This window comes from Dendrobium catenatum, unplaced genomic scaffold (genome assembly GCF_001605985.2).
Source record: "Dendrobium catenatum unplaced genomic scaffold, ASM160598v2 fragScaff_scaffold_1356, whole genome shotgun sequence".
Lineage (NCBI taxonomy): Eukaryota > Viridiplantae > Streptophyta > Magnoliopsida > Asparagales > Orchidaceae > Dendrobium > Dendrobium catenatum.
In genome coordinates, this window is record NW_021319818.1 from 200,703 (window position 1) to 221,404 (window position 20,702).

A 20,702-nucleotide genomic window follows, 5' to 3' on the forward strand; every position below is an offset into this window, starting at 1 on the left:
TCAAATGTCATATGTGTTCATCATATTGTACGATATTGATTGTATAGTATAAATGGTCAAAATTCAAAGCATCGTCCAAGATGAATTTCGGGACGATCAAGATTCGTCTCTATTCATCATATAGTATGATCTACATTGTACTGTACAATGAGGAAAAACCAATGGATTGTCCAGAACGATCTCCGGGACGATCAGAATTCATCTCTATTCATCGTATTGTACGAACTGGGTCGTACAGTACGATATTCAATTTTAAATTGAGCCTTGAATTATTCCACTAATCACAGGTTAATTTAAGTAAGTATTAAAAATAAATCATACAGTACTAATTATTTTGTACAATACGAACGGCAGAGAAAATACATAAGTTAATTTGATGGCTAGGGTTTTGGATTTGAACATATCGTATAATACGATTGTGATTCGTACAGTACGATTGTGATTCGTACAGTACGATCTATTCACAGAATCATCGTATAAGCTCAGATCGTACGGTATGAAATAAATTCGTACAGTACGATCTACAGAAAAAGAAAATCTCCAAAATTTTCTTTCAAAAAATCCTCTCCCCCTATGTGTGTGCATGGTTGCTCAGATATTTATGTATTTTATGGCCAGACTCAAGAAAATAAAAATAAAATAAATAAAAATACATTGTCAGACTCATAATCCTAATCTACCCATTCTTGAGTCTTCCTTTCATCTGGAGTAGCTTGTGATCTTCTTGAAATGTTAGTACTCACGGACAATAGCAAATAAAATAATATTCAATGAATAGATAATTCAGATGACATTATTTGTGTTCATCAAAATCTCAAACTCGGGGTCATGGGTGCAATAGGGGCAAAAGGAGAGATACTGAGTTTAGTGCAATACTCGGAGGGTGCCTCTAGGGAGTAGATGTAGGTCGTGTTGATCGAACAACAATAAATCTTTATGTTCTTTATTACTGCTTCTGCATTTATTTTTTATACTTTGATTTATATGGTGAATCTTAGTTTTTATTTGATGTAGGGTTTAACATCCCTAACGAACTTTCTAGTGCCATCAGTGCACTTTTAATATCTTCTTCTAATAAATTCCTCCCTAACAGGTCTTCTTTAAAGTATTCAATAATAGTGTCTTCCAAATTAATTCAAAAATTGTCTCTATTCTTTTCATGAGGGAACTTTATAGATTGAAGAACATCAATAGTTACTTCATGATCTTTAACCCTCATAGTCAATTCTCCTTTATAAACATCAATCACAATCTTCCTAGTGCCAAAGAAAGGTCTTCCTAAAATAAGAGGTATCTCCCTATTATCTTCCATGACAAAGATAAAATCAATAGGAAAAATAAACTAATCAAACTTAATCAAGATGTCTTTTATCACCCATTTAGGATAAGTGAAAGATCTATCTACAAGATATAGGGTAATAGAGGTAAGTTGAACCTCTACAGTGCTTAATCTTCTAAAAATGGATAAGGGCATAAGATTGATGCTGGATTCTAAAACACATAATGCTCTACCATCAAATTTATCTTTGATAGTTATGGGAATGGTGAAGCTACTAGGATATTTTAGTTTTTTCTAGAAATTTCTTTTAAATTATAGCATTACATTTTTTAGATTAAGGCTATAGTTTCATATTCTCCTAACTTTTTTTTTTCTTGTTCAGTATATCCTTCTTGAATTTAGCAAAGGTGGGCATCTCCTTGAGTGATTTAGAGAAAGGTATATTCATGATTAATTTTTTAAACAGTTCTAAGAACCTAGAGAATTACTCATCTAAATTTTATTATATCAGCTTTTGAGGAAAAGATGGTGGTGGTCTTTTTATAACCATTTTATTGGTCTCTCAGCTTCTTTAATGAATTCAAGTTGTTCATAAGGGGTTCAGCCTCTAAAGGTTCTTCTACACCACTATCCTTTTGAGATTGATCTCTTTCCTTATATGGATCTCCTAAATCTCTCCCACTCCTAAGATGGATATTATTACATTGAACTTCTAATTTTCTATTATTAATAAACTTAGCAAGATGCCCTATCGTGTCTTCTATTTTTTTAAGGGTTGAAGATTAATCTTGCAATTAAATTTCCAATCAAACTAATAATCTTGATCAAAATTTGGCAGGTAATATTTCCATGCTTTGATATGTAGCATTACAATGCTCATTCATTTAAGATTAATTACAGGTTTGGTGTAATTATTATGCCTATATGGTCTAGCTTTATCTCGTATATTATCTAATTTCTTGTAAATTGTAGCTACTTGAGCAGTAAGAACTGACAAAGCATTTGATTCATAGACTCCAGCTACTCTTGTTGGACTCACCCTATCAATAGACCACTAGAAATTATTTATATACATCTCCTTTATTAGTTCATATGCTTTATCAAATGGCTTAGAAATTAAAGGTCCTCCAACATAGAATATATGATTGACTTAAGGGATCCAACCAATCTATTATAAAAAGTCTGAATGACCTTCCGATCTGGTAAGGCATGGTGAGGGCATTTCCTATGCATTTTCATAAATCTCTTTCAACTTTTATAAATTGATTCTCCCTCAAATTGGTAAAAAATATGTGATATCATTTCTAAGTTTGGTAAATTTTGAAGGTGGAAAATATATAAGTAGGAATATATAAGCCAACTCATTCCAAGTGGTTATAGAGCAAGGGGGTAAATAATTCAACAATATTTTACCCTTATCCCTTAGAGAAAATGGGAAAAATTTAAGTCTAATGGCATCATCAATGACATCATTATACTTAAATATTACATACATTTCCAGGAAACTAAGTATAAGTTGAGATGATCAACAGGATATCCCCCAAACTAGGAATTTTGGATAATATGAATTATAACAGTTTTAAGTTCAAACTTATTGTCCTGGATAGTAGTTCTATTGATACTCTGATGGATTCCTTTTTCTATAGGTTTAGTATATTCTCTTAGAGGTCTAGAATGATCCTAGTCTTACATTGGGTTAGATATTTTTAAAGAATTTTTATTTTATCAAAATTTTATTGGTCTTTTGCAAAATCATCAAATGAGCAAGGGTCAAGAAATATTAAGCCTTAAACCATATTCAAACTAGGGCCCCTAGGTTAAGCTCAAATAGATCACATAATCAACTACATTATACACTATTTAATTGAAATAAAGAGGAAGAGAATAAGTACTTACACCATTAATTGATTTCATTGATATTAATTAGTGTTAAGCTTGAAAGAAGTCAGTCCTAGGGTTGGCTAAGGTTAACCTTTTAAGAAATAACTGAAATGATATGAAATTGAATTATCAATGTATTACTCCAATTATCTTTTAAAAATATAAAAGAATCATATATGAAAGTTTGTTAGGGATGTTAAGCCCTATAGAACTGGCCCAAAGGCTAACCAAGAGGGGGGGGGTGAATTGGTATTTAAAAAATTTCTTAAAGCAAAGCACGAATGCAAACCAAATCACCATAAAAATAAGTGCGAAAGAAAATAAATGCGGAAGCATTAAAAAATAAGAACACAAGGGTTTATAGTGGTTTGGTCAACTCGACCTACGTCCACTCCCCGGAGGCGCCCTCCGAGTATTGCACTACAATCGTGACTCTCCTTTAGCCCCCACAGCTAGGCGGAGAAGCCTTTACAAACACCTATTTTTGCCACACCCGGCAAGGCAGAGAGCCTCCCTCCTTTTGCTTCCTCCTGAAGCAGTCAGAGAACCTCGATTGCTTATTGGAACTTACCTCTCCTAACCCTTCTAAGGACAAGAGACTCTAGGGAAGAAGAAGTGGAACAATGCTTGGAGCAACCCTTGTGAATCCCCTCACATGATCCTCTCTCTCTCTCCCTCTCTCTCTCCTTTAGGTTTTCTCAGGTCAAGACAGCAGCCAAGGATGTTCAAAAATGTTGAACAAGAGCTCTTAAATAGAAGAACTTCAAATGAGCTCATTAATTACAAGTTATCGACTATAAAGTCCAGGATGATATGGACATCGTCCTGGCCGATCAGTACAAATCACATGAGATCGGCCAGAGCATCGCCTTGAATGCAAACTGGATGATTGAAAATTGGCTTGATTATCCCAGAAGATCTCACGATCATCCCGGTCGATCAGTTCAAATCAGAGGAAAATCGTCCAGAGCATCGCCTTGAATTCAAGCTGTCCGATCCAGATCGTCTAAGAGTAACTAAGGTTTTTTTATTAGATCATCATGGCCGATCCTTCAATCGTCCAGGATGATGTGATCGTATCAATCATCTTTAATTATTGCCTTGATTGTCTGATCAATTAAGGCATAATTATGAATATCCTCCAGGCCGATCCAAGATCGTCCTGGTCGATTACCAAAAATACAGAATAAATTAATTATTTATGGTGGCAATTTATTTCTATTTTGAGCCCATCGTCCAGGCCGATTGGATAATGACGGCTTCCTTAATTAAGAACCCCTGATTAGATTTTTTATTTTATGCCCGATCGTCCAAGATGATGTAAATATCATCCTGGCCAATTTGAGTAAAAATAGAAATTCTAAGTCTCTCAAGTGTGTGTGTAGGGTTACTTTGCATCTGTCACATCAAAGATTACAATAGACTCAAGAAGGAAAAAATAAAATTACAGACTGACTCAACCCTGATCTACCCCATCTTGAGCTGATTCCGATTTCCATCTGATCTTTGAGTCAAGAAAAGTCAGTAGAAAAAAAATAGTCGTAGTGAAACAAGATTTGTTTGCTATCATCAAAATCATAATCTAAAAACATGTTTGTAACAATCTCCCCCTTTTTGATAATAGCAAACATATCAAAAATTAATTCTAACTAAACAAGCTTTTACCAGAACAAGTACAAACATACTTAACAAGAGCAAGTACAAATACACTAATCAAGAGCAAGTACAAACACACTACTCCCCCTTTTGACATCTCAAAAAGGAGGAGGAAACTAAAGAAATAAAAAAAATACATAAAAGGAAACAATCCACAGAAAACAGAAACTAAAACTAAATAAACGAGGGATCCTGATCATCAGATGGAGGTGGAGGTGGTGGAGCATGCTGAAAGTAGCTAGGTAGCGTAGTAAACTAAGCATTGAACCAGGCTATATCCTGGTCGTGCTGTTGCTGCTGGTGAGTAATATAGCTATCAAAACGGGCTAAGTCCTCTGTGCGGTGCTGCTCATAGCGGGCCATGTCCATAGAATGTTGCTGCTCCTGTGCAGCAATGTAAGCGTCAAAACGGGTCTCCCAACGATCAAATCTCTCCACTAACTGGTCAAATTGTGAGTGTTGTCAAAGAGGAGTAGGATCAGGAACGGGAGCGGGAGCGAGAGCCTCCTCCTCCTCAGCCCCTGGGTGGAGACGAGTACTGTGAAGGGTATTGAAGGAACTGTTTGAGTAGAAGAGAGTTGGGAGGTTGGGAGGAGCATGATATTGAAGTTGATATTTGGTTTCAAGAACATAGGCTATGAGGTTTCCTAAAGCCATATTGGGTTTTCTCTTATGACCTATATCGCGGATTGTGGTTAAATGATCAATATATCAAAAAATTAAGTCAGTAGTATTAAATTCTTTATGTTCCATGATGTAAAAAGTAGTCAGAGAAAGTAGAGGAGTGATGTGAATTTGATCCCCGGCTTTTGGAATAATGGAGATGTGAAGGACATGCTGAATTATCCTAGCATCTTTGACTAAAGAGCTAGTCTCACCAACATGAAAGGGTGTGTTGGTCTGGCAAAGAAAATGGTTTGTCATGAACCAATCAAAGTCAGGATCTGAGACGATTATATGCAGCTTATCCCCGGTGGTGGTAGCTGCAATAGGTCAGCACAGTCCTGATATGAGATATCGATCGGGCGTCGATTCATATAGGAGGTCAGGGCTGTGAAAGTAGGATTTATGCAAAGATTTGTGAAGAATTCACGAAGAAGCTTAGAATGAAAAGGGACAGCGAGAGAAAGAATGAAACAAAGAGAAGTGTGATCAAAGATATCCATTACCGGATACGAAAGGTGGACAAGATTAATGACTCTGGAGACAGTTATCCCACATTCTTTATACCGATGGTAAGTAGCTTCATCCTAGCCCTCAAAGAACTCCCAGAAGTTTGTCGGACTCGCTTCCCGCCAGCCATAGCAAGAAACCAGAAAGAAATTATAAGAGAAGAAGAAGGTTGAGGTGAAAACAATGGCTGGAATGGCCTGAATTTAAAGAAACGGCCATATCATCCAGGATGATCGCAGAATCGTTCAGGACGATTTGGTTCAATTATTGCGTACAGGCCGATTGGTCAAAAAGGTGGTCCGATTGGCCGGGCCGATCAGATATCGTCCAGGATGATTAGACACAGGCGATGGTCCCGAGGAGTCAAGCCGGACGACCGTTGAAAAAGTAGATCGTCCGGGCCAATTAGGTGTATCATCCAGGACGATGCATAATAATTGATCGTACCGTCCGAAGTTAAAATGTTTTAAATCTGTGCCACGTGTATCGTCCAGAACAAACAGTGGATCGACCAGGACGATTGTCCAAAAATGGATTGTCCGGGGCCGATTTTAAGGATTTAAACGTACTGGCACGTGGATCGTCCAGGACAATCTAGTGTATCAGCCAAGACGATGACCATAAATGCATCGGCCAGGACGAAAATGGTATCGGCCAAGACAGAAAGCTCAGAAATGATTCACCAGATAAAATTTTGAAGAGAAATTGTCATATCATCAAAGACGATAAAAGAATCGGCCAGGATGATGTGACAAGAATTTGAAAATCAAGGAAAGATGGAGATGATCAGAGAAAACCCCAAACGAAAATGAATATAAACTAAAAACAACAAAAACAGATAAAAACAAAAAAGAAACGAAGTTTTAGTTTTTTTCTTTTTTTTTTTTTAGCAAAGCATGCATATGAAAAATTCCCCAAAGAATTAAATTTTAAAGATTTGAAAGATCAATGAGTTAACAATGTCACAATCTGAAAACGGTAGAAAATCCAATCCTTTTTATCCTAGCTCGGACTTCTTTCAGGATAAAACTTGTCTTTTGAAAATAAGAGGTCTAACTTAGAATAAATTGGATAAAAAGAATAACTGTTCAAAACTTGGTTACAAACAAAATATCTTATAAAATAGTATACCAAAGTAATTTGTCTCTATCATGGAATTTGAAATCAAGCCTTTGAAAATATCAAATAACCCATGAGTCCTTCTTAGTTTTAAAAGTTTTGAAAAGAGAGGTTAGCTTGCATTTAGTGGGCTCATTTTATGCCTCTAGTCACTTTGATTGGCTTTTTGAGCATCTTTTGATTTTTGATACACTTTTTTGTATATAGTTTTCTTTTCAATTTGGCGTCATTGGCCTCTTCCCTTTTTAATTTTTGCAAGCTAAAAACTCTTTAACAAACCCTTTAAAAAAAGTTCTTAGTTGTGATTATATCTTCTAGATATTAGAGAAGAGGGGCTCTCTTTCTAACATAGAGAAGAACAAGCAACAAAATAAAAATCAAAATTATATGATAAGTGCAACGACAAGATTTCAATTATCTTGAAGGATATATAAGAACTTTGGATCATATATATAAGATAGATTATTGTAACAAGAAGAAAAAAACAAAGATCTTAATTTCAAAAACCATTTAAATTGAAATAGACTTTTTTATTTTAGAAAAGAAAATTATATCACCAAAAGAGGTTAGAAAAACGGAAACCATCAACGGTCTTTTCTCCCTTTAACTGATTTAGAATTGCTAATCATTGGCCATAAATCTCCAAAGTTTAAGAACAAGGAAAAATCATCATAAAGAAAACAAAAGTACTCGTCTTCTCCCTGAGGAACCTCGGGGGGCTGTAGAGGAGGAGGCTCCTGCTCCCGCTCCCTTTCCTGGCCTTGGTCCTCTCCACCAGCACTCACCAGTTGATTAGTTGATTGAGAGGTTTGATCGATGGGAGACCCGCTTTGACGCCTACGTTGTTGCATAGGAGCAGCAACACTCTGAGGATATTGCTCACTACGAGCAGCACCGCATTGAGGATTTAGCCAGATTTGACAATTACATGACTCACCAGCAGCAGCAGCATGACCAGGACATCGTCTGGTTCAATACTCAGTTTACCATGCTTACTAGCTACTTTCAGCAGTCACCTCCACCACCTCCATCTGATGATCAGGGTCCTTCATTTTTTTAGTCTATTTCTGCTGTTTGTTTCCTGTTTTATGTAGTTTTCTTGTTAGTCTTTATTTGTTGTGATGTTTTCTTTTGTATATGGACCCTCTTTTTGTGATGACAAAAGGGGGAGTAGGGTGTGGTAGGAAAAATTGTTGGGTTTATAACTTTGAAATTCTAATGGACTTTTTGGATATTTTCGTACTTATGTTTGCCATCATAAAAAAGGGGGAGATTGTTGCAAATCTATTTTCATGACTTATGTTTTGATGATTGACAAACACTATTTCTCTTGGACTGCTTGTTACTTCTAACTTTTCAGGAATCGAAGATCGGACGATCAAGACGAAGCCAGTTCAGGATTATATAGGTTTAGGGTTGAGTCAGTCTGTACTTTTGTTTTTCACTTTTGAGTCTACTTGTAATGGTCAAAGAAATTGATGCTAAGTAACCCTATACACACACACTTGAGAGATTTAGAATCTCTGTTTTTGCTCACATCGGCCAGGCCGATCCCTTGGATCGTCCTGGACGATCGAGTTCAAAATAGAGACTCTAATCAGGATTCTTAATTAAGGCAGCCGACATTAACATATCGGCTTGGATGATACGTGTATCGACCAGGACGATAAGCTCAAAATAAAAAGAAGTTTCTGCCATAGACAATTAAGATATACTGTATTTTTAAATTATCGGCGCCCCCTCTTGGTTAGCTTGGGACTAAGTTCATAAGGGCTTAACATCCCTAACAAACTTTCATGATCATCTCGGATGATCTCATGATCGTCCCGGATGATCTCACGATCGTCCCGACCGATCAGTTCAAATCAAAAGAAAATCATCCAGAGCATCGCCCTGAATTCAAGCTGTCCGATCCAGATCATCTAGGAGTAACTAAGGTTTTTTGACTAGATCGTCCTGGCTGATCCTTCGATCGTCCAGGATAATGTGATCGTATCAATCATCCTTAATTACTGCCTTGATTGTCTGATCAATTAAGGCATAATTATGAATATCGTCCAGGCCGATCCAAGATAGTCCTAGCCGATTATCAAAAATACAGAATACCTTAATTATTTATGGCGGCAATTTCATTCTGTTTTGAGCATATCTTCCAGGCTGATACAAGTGTTGTCCAGGCCAATTGGCTAATGACGGCTGCCTTAATTAAGAACCCCTGATTAGATTTTCTGTTTTAAGCCCAATCGTCCAGGACGATGTAAATATTGTCCTGGCCGATTTGAGTAAAAATATAAATTCTAAGTCTCTCAAGTGTGTGTGTAGGGTTACTTTGCATCAGTCACACCAAAGATTACAATTGACTCAAGAGGTAAAAAATTAAATTACAGACTGACTCAACCCTAATCTACTCCATCTTAAGCTGATTCTGATTTCCGTCCGATCTTTGAGTCCTAAAAAGTCAATAGAAAAAAGGCAATCGTAGTGAAACAAGATTTGTTTGCTATCATCAAAATCATAATCTAAAAACATGTTTATAACAATATAGTCATTCTAAGTTCAAAGTCCCATTCAACGTAGATAGGATGAGATAAGAATTCTAGAAAAGACAAAATAGGTAGTGACTTGTAGGAAGAAAGTTTGAAACATCTCTAAGAATGAGCAAGAGGTTAAAAAATACTTAATTATAAATTATCACAATCGAGCTTTGTTGTCACTATTTATTATTAACCTCATTTTTGTGTAAGGTCGTCATGAACTACCAAACTCTTAATCTTCAATCCTATGATTCACAATCCTCTAATTATAAATCATCCATCTTCCAATCACTTGATATATAGGTACTTGGTTTAACAATCTATCAATCTACAATAAATATATCTATAAAAGTAATTAGCTTACAATCACCTGATTCACAATCACTTTATTAGCAATCATCCTAGAAGGCCAAATGCCTTGAGCAATTAACATTCATGAACTTCAATCACCTTGTACAATCAGTAATCACTGACTATAATCAATCAACTTCAATCATTTGAACAAATTATAATCCAACATTGTAGTCAATTTACCAAGTGTACTAACTTCCCTAACCTTAATCATGTTCTAAATCACTTCCCTAGGAGCCTCATATAGAAAATTATCCTCCATTTACTATATGAGCCAATGATTGATCCATTTGACCTAATTGGGGTATTCCAAGCAAGCCCGACTGATCAAAGATCCTAACCAGTATCAATTTATGCCCAAATCATATATTATTTTCACCAAACTTCTTAGAACATCACATCCAGTGGATTGGACCTATCTGGTCACCCTAGCTTAGTCAATAATTGACTTGGTCAATTGAGCTTAGACTAAGTCAAAATAGACCAATTTGGGTCAAACCACTATATATAATTAACTCAAGTTATCTAAGCCTCATTAATTTCTCAAACCCTTTTAATGTATGGATTAAACACATCCAAATTACTAGTAAGTCAAATTATATTGAGTTTGACCATGTCAACTCACTAAAACTTTATCAAACACATATATTTGCAACCCTTCATACAATTTTTTTTTTCTTTGATGCCATGTTACTCCACTCAATTAATATTTGTATATCCCCTAGACTCAAACTCAATAAATTTGACTTGTTAACTAGTCAAATTAGTCAACAAAAGCTCAAACCAATTCAAATGGTCAAAGATAGTCATACTCTCATTTCTTTCCATCCCAAACCATCCTAGTTATTCAATCCTCTTCAAGATCATTCCTAAAGATCATCCTAGTAAATCCCAGTCATTAATTAGTCCTGAGAAAGATCTTGGGGGTCCCCTCCCATGTGGAATAACTCAAGGTCATTTTCCCTTTGCTCCAACCCAATTCTCTGCTCCCTAATGTCCTGGACTAGTTGTTCAACAACCAAGCACTCCATGTAATCGGTCTCAGCCATCCAAGTGAGCTCCAATGCTTGAGTTGGCCCAAACCTCCTGAAAACCTCATTGGAACTTCATTCTCAATCTAGTCATTCTCTAGAGTTACTGAGTTTTTTATTTTGCTCTCTGTGAGTTTACTACACATTTCCTAATCATTTCATTGATGTTTGGTGGTCATCGATAGCAAGATCCATAGAGAACCATAAATTCACCCATCAAAATTGATCTAAATCATCATTTAGGCTTCCTCCAACTGTGGTAGCTTCATCAAAGTCATAGAGAAGCTCTCAATAAAGAAAAAGAACCATCAAACTTTGTCTGAGATTGCTTGTATAGAAGAAACACCAAAACCCAAGATGTTTACCTAGAATTATAAATAGACTTTTGGAAATCCCAAGAAAACTTCTAAAAGCATCACCCCATCTCTTCTTGCCTCATTCCCATCTCTGTCTGAAGTTTCTAATCATTTGGATAGTTATATAAGTAACTGTAAGAAAAGTTTAAATCTAGGGTTTTTGGTTGGCTTCTTGAAGGAGAAAATTATGATTATTTATTCAATATGTTTGATTTAGATAGTCATGATCTCTCAACTTTTAAGCCTTATTCGACCATTCTAATTAGCATAACTTCAGGATCAAATTAAAGCTATTTGATTCAACCCATGTGTGATTGGATGGCTAATATACCCTACTACGTTGGATAAGTAATCCAACCTCAGCTAGCCGCCACCTTTCATGTGGCCCAGTCTCTTGTATCCACGTGAAAAATGCATCACACTAGCACCACTATCTTCTACATGGCCCAATTGCTTGTTGTCTTTCAAATGGCCCAATCACTTGCTTTAATGTATAAAGCCACTGACCACACTTCTATTTAAATTTAAATGTTTTTGTAAATGGTTTTAAATGGCTGAAAGTTTATAAATTTATAAATAATTCATTTTTCACCAAAATTAAAAAATAAATACTCATTTTATTCAAAATTAAAATTCCTTTCTTAAAAAAAAAATTTGGTGGAAATAGTGAGTATATAGAGAGAGCAATGTGGCTTTGATTATTTGTTATATTTCCCTTATTACTCTTTAGATACATAACAAATATAGCTCAGGTTTAAAAGGGTTAAATCATTGGATATTTGACACCTCCAATAATTTAAAAAGGAGAAATCTTGGCTTATGGTCTTGAACAAATATGACCATATAATCTATCTTTTATGTAAGCATCAGTGACTATATTATTCTCATATTTAAAATTGGCCTATCCGTTTTTATGGTTCACTTGTTTTTAAGGTGGTTTTTTTTTTTTCCGATATAAAATTGAGTCTCTCCCTTAGCTCAACCATCAACCAACGTCGAGACCTTGGTTTAGAGAATGAAACATCTAGTATTGAATAAGTTTCTTGTTCTTGATCTGGTTTGTGCTGAAACTTTTGCCACCACTAACTTTTATCCATTGTGCTATTGATTGTAAACTTTTATAGAAGAATATGTGGTTCGTTTAAAATAATTAAAAAAAAAGCGGCAAAGCATTGTTTTGAATTTTTTTTGACTACCTGCAAGTGGGTTTGAATTGTACCCGTTTTATTTGAAATACGGTTCCATTTATATTATTTTTGTTTATGCAACTTTTGAACTTGATCTGTCAATTTTTGGCGTAATGTGTTGACAAACTTGTCATTCGCAATTTGTAGAATATCCAAAAATTAAATCAGAAGAAAAACTCGTGGGTGAGGAGCTAGGACTCGATCATCAGTGGAAAGCTGTAAAGTACAGGGATGCCTCCAAGCAAGACCAAGAGAAAATTAGATTATCCATAGAAGATGGGGATGTCATTCATTGTAATGGAGATTGGGCGGTGAAATTAGGCATTAATCTCAATTACAGCGTCAGCCTTAGGGAAAATTATTGGGTCAGGTGACCGAACCCATCTCCGCGTTCGGACGCCAATAGAAAGACGACATCTGGCAGCTATTTTTTTAATTTAATATCTTTGCTTTATGTCTTGTCACCCTGATCGACCTGACCCAGTAACCCACTTTATTGAATTTTAAGCATTTGCCACCCTTTTTTTGCAATTTGAAACCCCTGAAAGACGTAAATATCTATTGCTTTAGAAGAAAAAATGAGCTAGAAAACTGCAGAGAAGAAATAGAGTGCTCAGCAAAGAGGGAGGTGGAAGAGGGCATAGAAGTGGGAGTGCATGAATTGGAAAGGATGAATGAATCGGAAGGGCTGGTGCATGAATCAGAAGGGTTGGTGCATGAATCGGAATTGAAAGCTAACTTAGCTGCAAATTCCTTTGGTTTCAACATATCGGTAAGTTTCTTGGAAAAATGAGTTAGAAAGTTGTAAACAGTCAGTTTTAATCTCATCGCCGTAGAAAAAAGGCGTAGGTTTCGTCTCATTATAGTCATAGGATCTTAGATGTTGCGATTTTAGGCAGAATAATTTTTTTTTTGTTGGAAAAGTAAAAAAAGCTATAATGTTTTAGTGTAGATTCATTATTATTTTTAGGATGAAGATGATAAAAAAAACAGCTTTACTTGCGCTTTACTTGTGCTTTACCTGCGCTTTACCTGCGCTTTACCTGCAGTTTACCTGCGCTTTACCTGCACTTTACTTGCGCTTTACTTGCGGTTTACTTGCGCTTTACCTGCGTTTTACCTGAGCTTTACTTGCGCTTTACTTGCGCTTTACTTACGCTTTACTTACACTTTTCATAATTATTTTGTTATCATTTCGGGCTATTTATAAAGATGAGAAAGAAGCATATAAATGTTTTTGCACTTATGCCCATGATAATGGCTTTAGCGTCCGAAAGGATCATCGCAATTTTTGGCAAAATTCTAGGAAGATAAAATTGAAGGACTTTGTTTGTTCAAAAGCTGGTTTCAAGAAAAGTATTGATCTTAATTCAAGGAAGAGATTCACTAGACTAGATGTCAAAACTGGTTGTCCATCCATGGTGAGGTTTGTCACAGATGAAGATGGATACTAGCATGTCAAAAGATTTATTGAATCCCACAACCATGAATTAGCTAGCCAACCGACCGACACCTTTTGAGATCATGTAGGAATGTTGTTGAGGAAAAAGCTTCCGTCCTAAAATTGATGACAGATGCAGGGATTAGAACAGTTGATGCATATGCCTACCTTGCAGAGGAAGTTGGAGGATGTGAGAATGTTGGATTCTTTAAGGGAGATGCCTACAATTTTATTCAGAAGGAGAAAAGAGCAAGGATTGAAATTGGTGGCACTAATTCTTTGATTCAATTATTTAAAGATCGACAAGTTGAGGACCACATGTTCGCATGGGATGTTCAATATGATGATCAGGATAGATTGTTAAATTTTTTCTGGGTTGATGGCAGAAGCATGATAGATTATGAATGTTTTGGTGATGTGTTAATTTTTTATACTAGTTACAGGCTGAACAAGTATAATTTTGTTTGTGCGTCATTTGTTGGTGTTAACAATCATTGGAAGAATATTTTGTTGGGGGTTGCTTTTTGTCAGAAGAAATAATTGAAAGTTTTACATGGTTGTTTAAAATATTTGTACGAATAATGGGTAATAAATATACAACAACAATATTCACTGATAAGGACCAAGCTATGGCCAGGGCCATAGAAGTTGCATTACCTCACACTTGTCGTAGATTATGTCAATGGCACATCTTTAAAAAGGTTCCATCAAAAGTTTCTTACTACAATAGCAATAATAAAGTTAAAGGACTCTTCTGTAAGTGTATAAGGTGGTGTGATTCTGAGGAAGTGTTTGAGGAAGCATGGGATGAAATGATGAAGGAAGGGAATCCTCATAACCATAAATGGTTGTAGGATCTTTATAAGATAAGGAGAAAGTGGTCAACTACTTTCAACAAAGATTGTTTTTGCATGGGCATTTTATCAACGCAGTGTAGCGAGTGTACTAATAATGTGTGTCATGGCATTTCTAAGCCAACAAGTTCATTAACTGATTGTTTTCTTGGGTTGGAAAAGGTATTGATGAATTGGCTGTGAAATGAGCAGGATGAGGATTATAAATGCAGTCAGTCTGAAATTATTCCCGTGATAAAGAACAGCTCAATATTAAAACAAGCTGCTAGATTTTACTCAAGAAAAATATATTCATTTTTTGAGGAAGAATTTATAAAGGTTGTGGGAGAAATGAGTATAGATTTAGTCTCGACTGATTCTTCAAATTTTCTAGTCAACTACATAGAGAAAAAGAATCAACACCATCCTTGGGTTGTTCACTTTGATGCAATAGAAGGTAACATTCAATGCAGCTATAAGAAGTATGAAACTATGAGATTGTTGCGTTCTCACTGTTTAAGGGTTTTTAAACAGTTGGATATGGTTAAATTCCTTGAGAAGTACTTATTACTTTGTTGGTCAACAAGGGCTCGACAAGTTTTTTATTCAGGTTATTTGCTTAATTCTCAAAGAAGTAATAATTTCCAAAGTGGTAGGGGATTCATATTCAGAAATCAAGTGAGCAGGTTTGCATATCAAATGAGCACAGAAGCTCAAGGGAATGAGGAGGTAGAGGAGTTTATTCTTTCCTCAATGCAAGACATGTCCCAAAAATTATACTTAATTCTTGGTGGTAAGAAAAGAAATCAGAAGGATGTTACTAGTTCCCAATTTGGAAGTGCTAATTTGAAAGATCCTCTAAAGCGTAGACCTAAAGGCATATCAAATGCAAAACTGAAAAGCCATTGGGAGAAGAAGAAATGGCATAAGAGTAAGTTTTTAATAACATTATTAATTATTTAATTCCTTACCTAAGACTAAAACTCTAGTTTCTAACAGATAAGAAACCTTTGGTGGGGGATAACCCAATGGTTGAACCTTCTTTAGCACAAATGAACTTTTCAAGCATGTCTGAATGTTTCAGTGAGGAATTTATAACCGGCATACCATCAAGCCAACCTAGAGCTGAATACACCAAATTGATGATGGATTTTATTTCTTCGGAGTTGGAATTTAATGAATATGCATTGTAATAATATTTATTTAGAGTTGATGATTTCATTTATTGGTTGTAACAAAACTTTTTATATGAATCATGCTTTGAGTACTTGTAAAAATCTGATCTATACTTGCACTTTACATGCGCTTTACTAGCGCTTTTGCGCTTTACCTGCGCTTTACCTGTGTTATACTTGTGCTATACTTGCACTTTACTTACGCTATTGTTGTGCTTTACTTCATCTTTGGAAACAAACAAATTTACACAACAAACAAATTTACACATGTTACACATCAATAAAAAACTATATAGTAACATAATAAAATGTACATTTAGAATTCATGGACAATATTTACAATAAGTTACAAAATATTTACTTCTTTGTTGTAAGAAAAAGAAAATATGCTAACTCTACCCTAAATTTTGGCATTTGCATTTCCCAATCTTTATAAGCAGTCCAGTCTACTTTCTTTCATTGCACAGCTTTCTCCATGTATTTACAAACGAACATTCCACAATCGTAATCGTTTGATAGAGTTGGAAGTCCACGAACCACTTGTACGTTCCATTTTGTTATATCACTTGAAAAGCATCCTTCTGTGTCCTCATGCAAATAATTTATCTGAACAAAAGTGCAATTAAAGCGCAAGTAAGGCGCAACTATACCTCTATCCAAATGATGATCTTCTCCAATGTCATCGTCTACCGCCGGCGGGAAGAAGTTTTCATAGAACTGAAGGTATTGGAGGAGTTTGCCGAGTCCGAGAGCGCTTACCAGAGCCGGAGTAGCAGTGAAAATGTAGCTTGAAAAGATAAAATGCGGCGTTTCCATTCTTTATTTCCCAAATTCAAATAAAGTGGGTTACTGGGTCGGGACGATCGGGCTGACAAGATATAAAACAAAGATATTAAATTAAAAAAATAGCTGCCAAATGTCGTCTTTCTATTGGCATCCGAACGCGGAGATGGGTTTGGTCACCTGACCCAATAATTTGTCCTTAGCCATTCTCCATTGTTCAGAAAACAGCTGCCATATAATGAGGTCATATACAAGTCCTTTTCTCCAAAAACAACAGTAGAGCAAAACAGCTCTGGAACGATTGCTCGAAGGCAGAAGAAAATAATCTTTGATGGAAAGTGGTGTGGAAAGGTGTGGATGTCAAACCAAGTGCATCCTTATTTAGTTGATCAAAACTTCCCAGATGACGATGATAGCATAGATGTGAGTTTGAAGGCTAATAGCTACAGAGAGAATGTGAACCAATTAGTTCTATCTAAAAGGAATTCATTAAATAACTACATTGCCGATAGGCAGAAATCTGGTAAGAAGAGGACAAAATTAGAGTACCTTTCAAGCGCAGAAAACATGCACATGCCAGGCTTGACAAAGATTATAATGCTAGATATGCAGAGGAGAATTCTGGATATTTTGGAAATGCAGATTGTGACCCAAACACCCTTAGTCCGAAGCTAAAACAGATATAGAGGAGGATGATGAAGAAGCAATTTTTGAAAGAAGGAACTCCGCAAATAACATTGCTGTGGCTAGAAGGAAATCTGATCAGAAGAAATATACTGTCCGATCAAGCACTAGGAAGCTTGCGCATACCTGGCTTGACAAATCCAGTGATGGTAGATGTGTAGAGGAGAATTCTGGAAATGCATATGGTGAGCAAGATAAGGATAGGTCTGAAGCTGATACGGATATGGAGGATGATAAACAAGCAAATGGGTCAAGATGGAACTCAACAAATAACAATGCTTCCGCTATAAGAAAATTTCATAAGAGGAAAAAATTAGCTGTCATATCAAATGCTCTGAAACATGCACATATCAAGTCTGACAATTTTAGTGATTTAAGATATGCGAAGGAGAATTCTGCACATGCTAGAAATTTGCCTTGTGCTCCAGATGCAGATAGGTCTCAATCTAATTTATACATAGATGATGATATACGTGCAAATAAATGAAAATGGCACCTGACAAATAGTAACGGTGCTCCTAAAAGGAAATTTGATGAGAAGAGGAAGTGTTCGCTTGTCCGATCAAGGACTAGGAAAGCTACACATACCCAGCTCAAAGATTCCAGTAATGCTGGATGTGTAGAGGAGAACACTGGAAATGCTAGATATGCTGATGATGACCAACACAAAGATCAGAGTTCTGAAGCTGACACTGATTCAGAGGGCAAAAAACAAGCGAATGTGCCTAGAAATAATTTACCAAACAATAACGTTGCTGCTATGAAGAAATCTGGCAAGAAGAGGAAAAATTAAAGGATAGTTACAATAGGAAAGCTGCGCAAACTAGGTCAGGCAGTTCTGTAAAAACTTGATGTGCAGAGGATAATTTCTCAATGAAATGTGGTGGGAGGTTTAGCTGTGTTAGTCCATCTGTAAAAGGAACCAATCAAGATCAACGCAGTATGCAGCTCAGCAAGCGGCGGTTGAATTCTTGTGAGGCAAATGTTATAGTAGCACCTGAGAAGCCTAACAACAGAATAGACCTGTCAATTTCGGGTTACGACGCCTCCACCGCTCGATCGCTCGAGACAGCGCCGCAGGCCGCAGCGGACGCGGGCAGCTGGCAAGGCGCCAAGGCGGGCTAGGGCAGCGGGCAAGGCGGGCAAGGCAGCGGGCAAGGCGGGCTAGAGCAGCGGGAATCAAAATTTTTTAAATTAAACGGGTTTTCAGGTTGACCCGGAAACCCGCCGGGTCAACCCGAACCCGACCCGTTTTTGCAAACGGGTCGGTTTCCCGGACCCGAACCCGACCCGCTTCGGGTTCGGGTCAACCCAAACCCGAAAATTCTGGGTCGGGTTCGGGTCGGGTTTTCGGGTCGGGTCAAATATTGACAGGTCTACAACAGAAAGAAGATTAAGAAGGCCCTTGATTCTGTTCCTGACAAAGAAAATTTCTCATGTGATATATAGGGCTGCTACATGAGTTTCAGGACAAAGCATGACCTTTGTTTGCACAAACGGAATGTCTGCCCAGAGAAAGGTTGTGGGAAAAAGTTCTTGGTCTTAGATTTTAGCCGACATAGAAGAATGACAGGTCATTAGTCGGCAATGAAGGATAGAGCACGAGAATTAACTTTTTTTTTGTTCAGTTGTTGCTGAAAGGTGTGTTAGGCTCGTTCCTGTTAGGTCCCCTCTAATTGCGAGGAACAAGTCAGGTGTAGCCTAGAATGACACTTTTAACTTTTGTTCATCTGCATCTGATTCAAGTTGCAGTATTATTTTTCTGCTCTGGCTCACATTTGGCCGTTCATTCTAACTTAATTTAGCAGCCATTTGTGTTGTATGGAATTGAGTTCTTTCAAATGGCCCGAACTAATTTGAAAACAACTGTCATTTATCCGAAGTTCTTTATTCTTAACGATATTGTAGCTTTGTACACTTTTGTTGTGCTTGGCATTTCTAACGTTGTGTAATGACTTTCTCTCTCACTCTTTATATATATTGAATTCTATATCAAGTTAGCTTGCAGTCATGAATAGCTTTAAATAAAACATGGATATCCAACATATCCATTGATAATTGAGAAACATAGTCACTATTGACCTTAGTCAACTATTGGTTGTGGTGGCTTGATCATGAATTGATCTTAGTTAAAAGTCCAATCAATTGGATGAGGCTAATGAGTTTCCCTAGGGTTTTCCTAAGCTAATAGGTCCAAGGCTCGAGTGCTCAAGGAAGTCTTAAATAGAGAATTTGATAGGTGTGTTGACCTGGCCTATGATTTATGCCAAAGTTGACTAGGCTTTGAGCCACTCATGCTAATGAACTTAAATGGTTGGCTAAAGGATGTTGGATTAGTCTAGTGATGGCAGTAGAATATGGTCTTTAGATCACCTTCAACAAACAAAATGGTGGGCTTGGATTGATGTTTTATTACTCCAAAGTTTGGTTTAGGGTCTTGGGAAAACAAGTTAATTAACTATTCACTGAAAAATCATCAGGTCAAGTTTAAGTCCATTTGGCCCCTTGGCAATTTAGCATTTGAAGATCTTGACTTGGGAACATATGGCTTAAGCCCGAGTCCATTGGCTAAGAGTGAAGGTTTAGTCTTCAATTTTATTGATAGGTTAGGGATAAGTGTTTAAAGTGTTATGTTGTGTTCGACTTAAAAAGGAGATCAAGAAATGGACTCACATGTGTAGTGTATTTTCAAAAGTTTATTGCATGTATTGTTATTGATCAAACTCAAATTGGATGTTAAAGATAGGTTTGAGTTTGAAGTTGAGAATATTCATTTTGAATAACCTATAGTTCGAGAAAAAACTTTAAATATAAGGAAAAGAAAACCTTAGGAAATGTGATGGTATTTAGAATTATTTTAAAACTATATGTTGGAATCAACTCTAATGTACATAATGTGGTTTAAAGAAATTTAAAAAAAAATGTAGGATGCACATGGTCTTTAAAAGGAATTTTAAGGATGAAAATTTCTTAAAATGTTTGAGGAATTTTGCAAGTGTCTCTAAAAAAATAATTCCGACTTATGAGGTAAATTTTTATAAAGAAATAAAATTTATGACATATAAGTCCTTTAAAAGAGTTAATAAAAGAAAATTATAAAGTAACTCTAAAATAAATCACTAATATTTTAAATTTTAATATTTAAAACAGAAAATATCAAGGTATATTAGTCTACTAAAATATTCATCTACCCTAATATAAATTTACTACAAGACTCGT

The 20,702-nt window shown here is 36.2% G+C and overlaps 1 non-coding gene across 1 annotated transcript; it reads left to right on the forward strand.

Annotated features, from left to right (window-relative positions):
• Positions 1 to 2,483: 2,483 nt before the first annotated feature.
• Positions 2,484 to 2,591, forward strand: LOC114580870. The gene has a single exon (XR_003702484.1). It is a non-coding gene; the product is annotated as a small nucleolar RNA R71 (small nucleolar RNA).
• Positions 2,592 to 20,702: the final 18,111 nt, after the last annotated feature.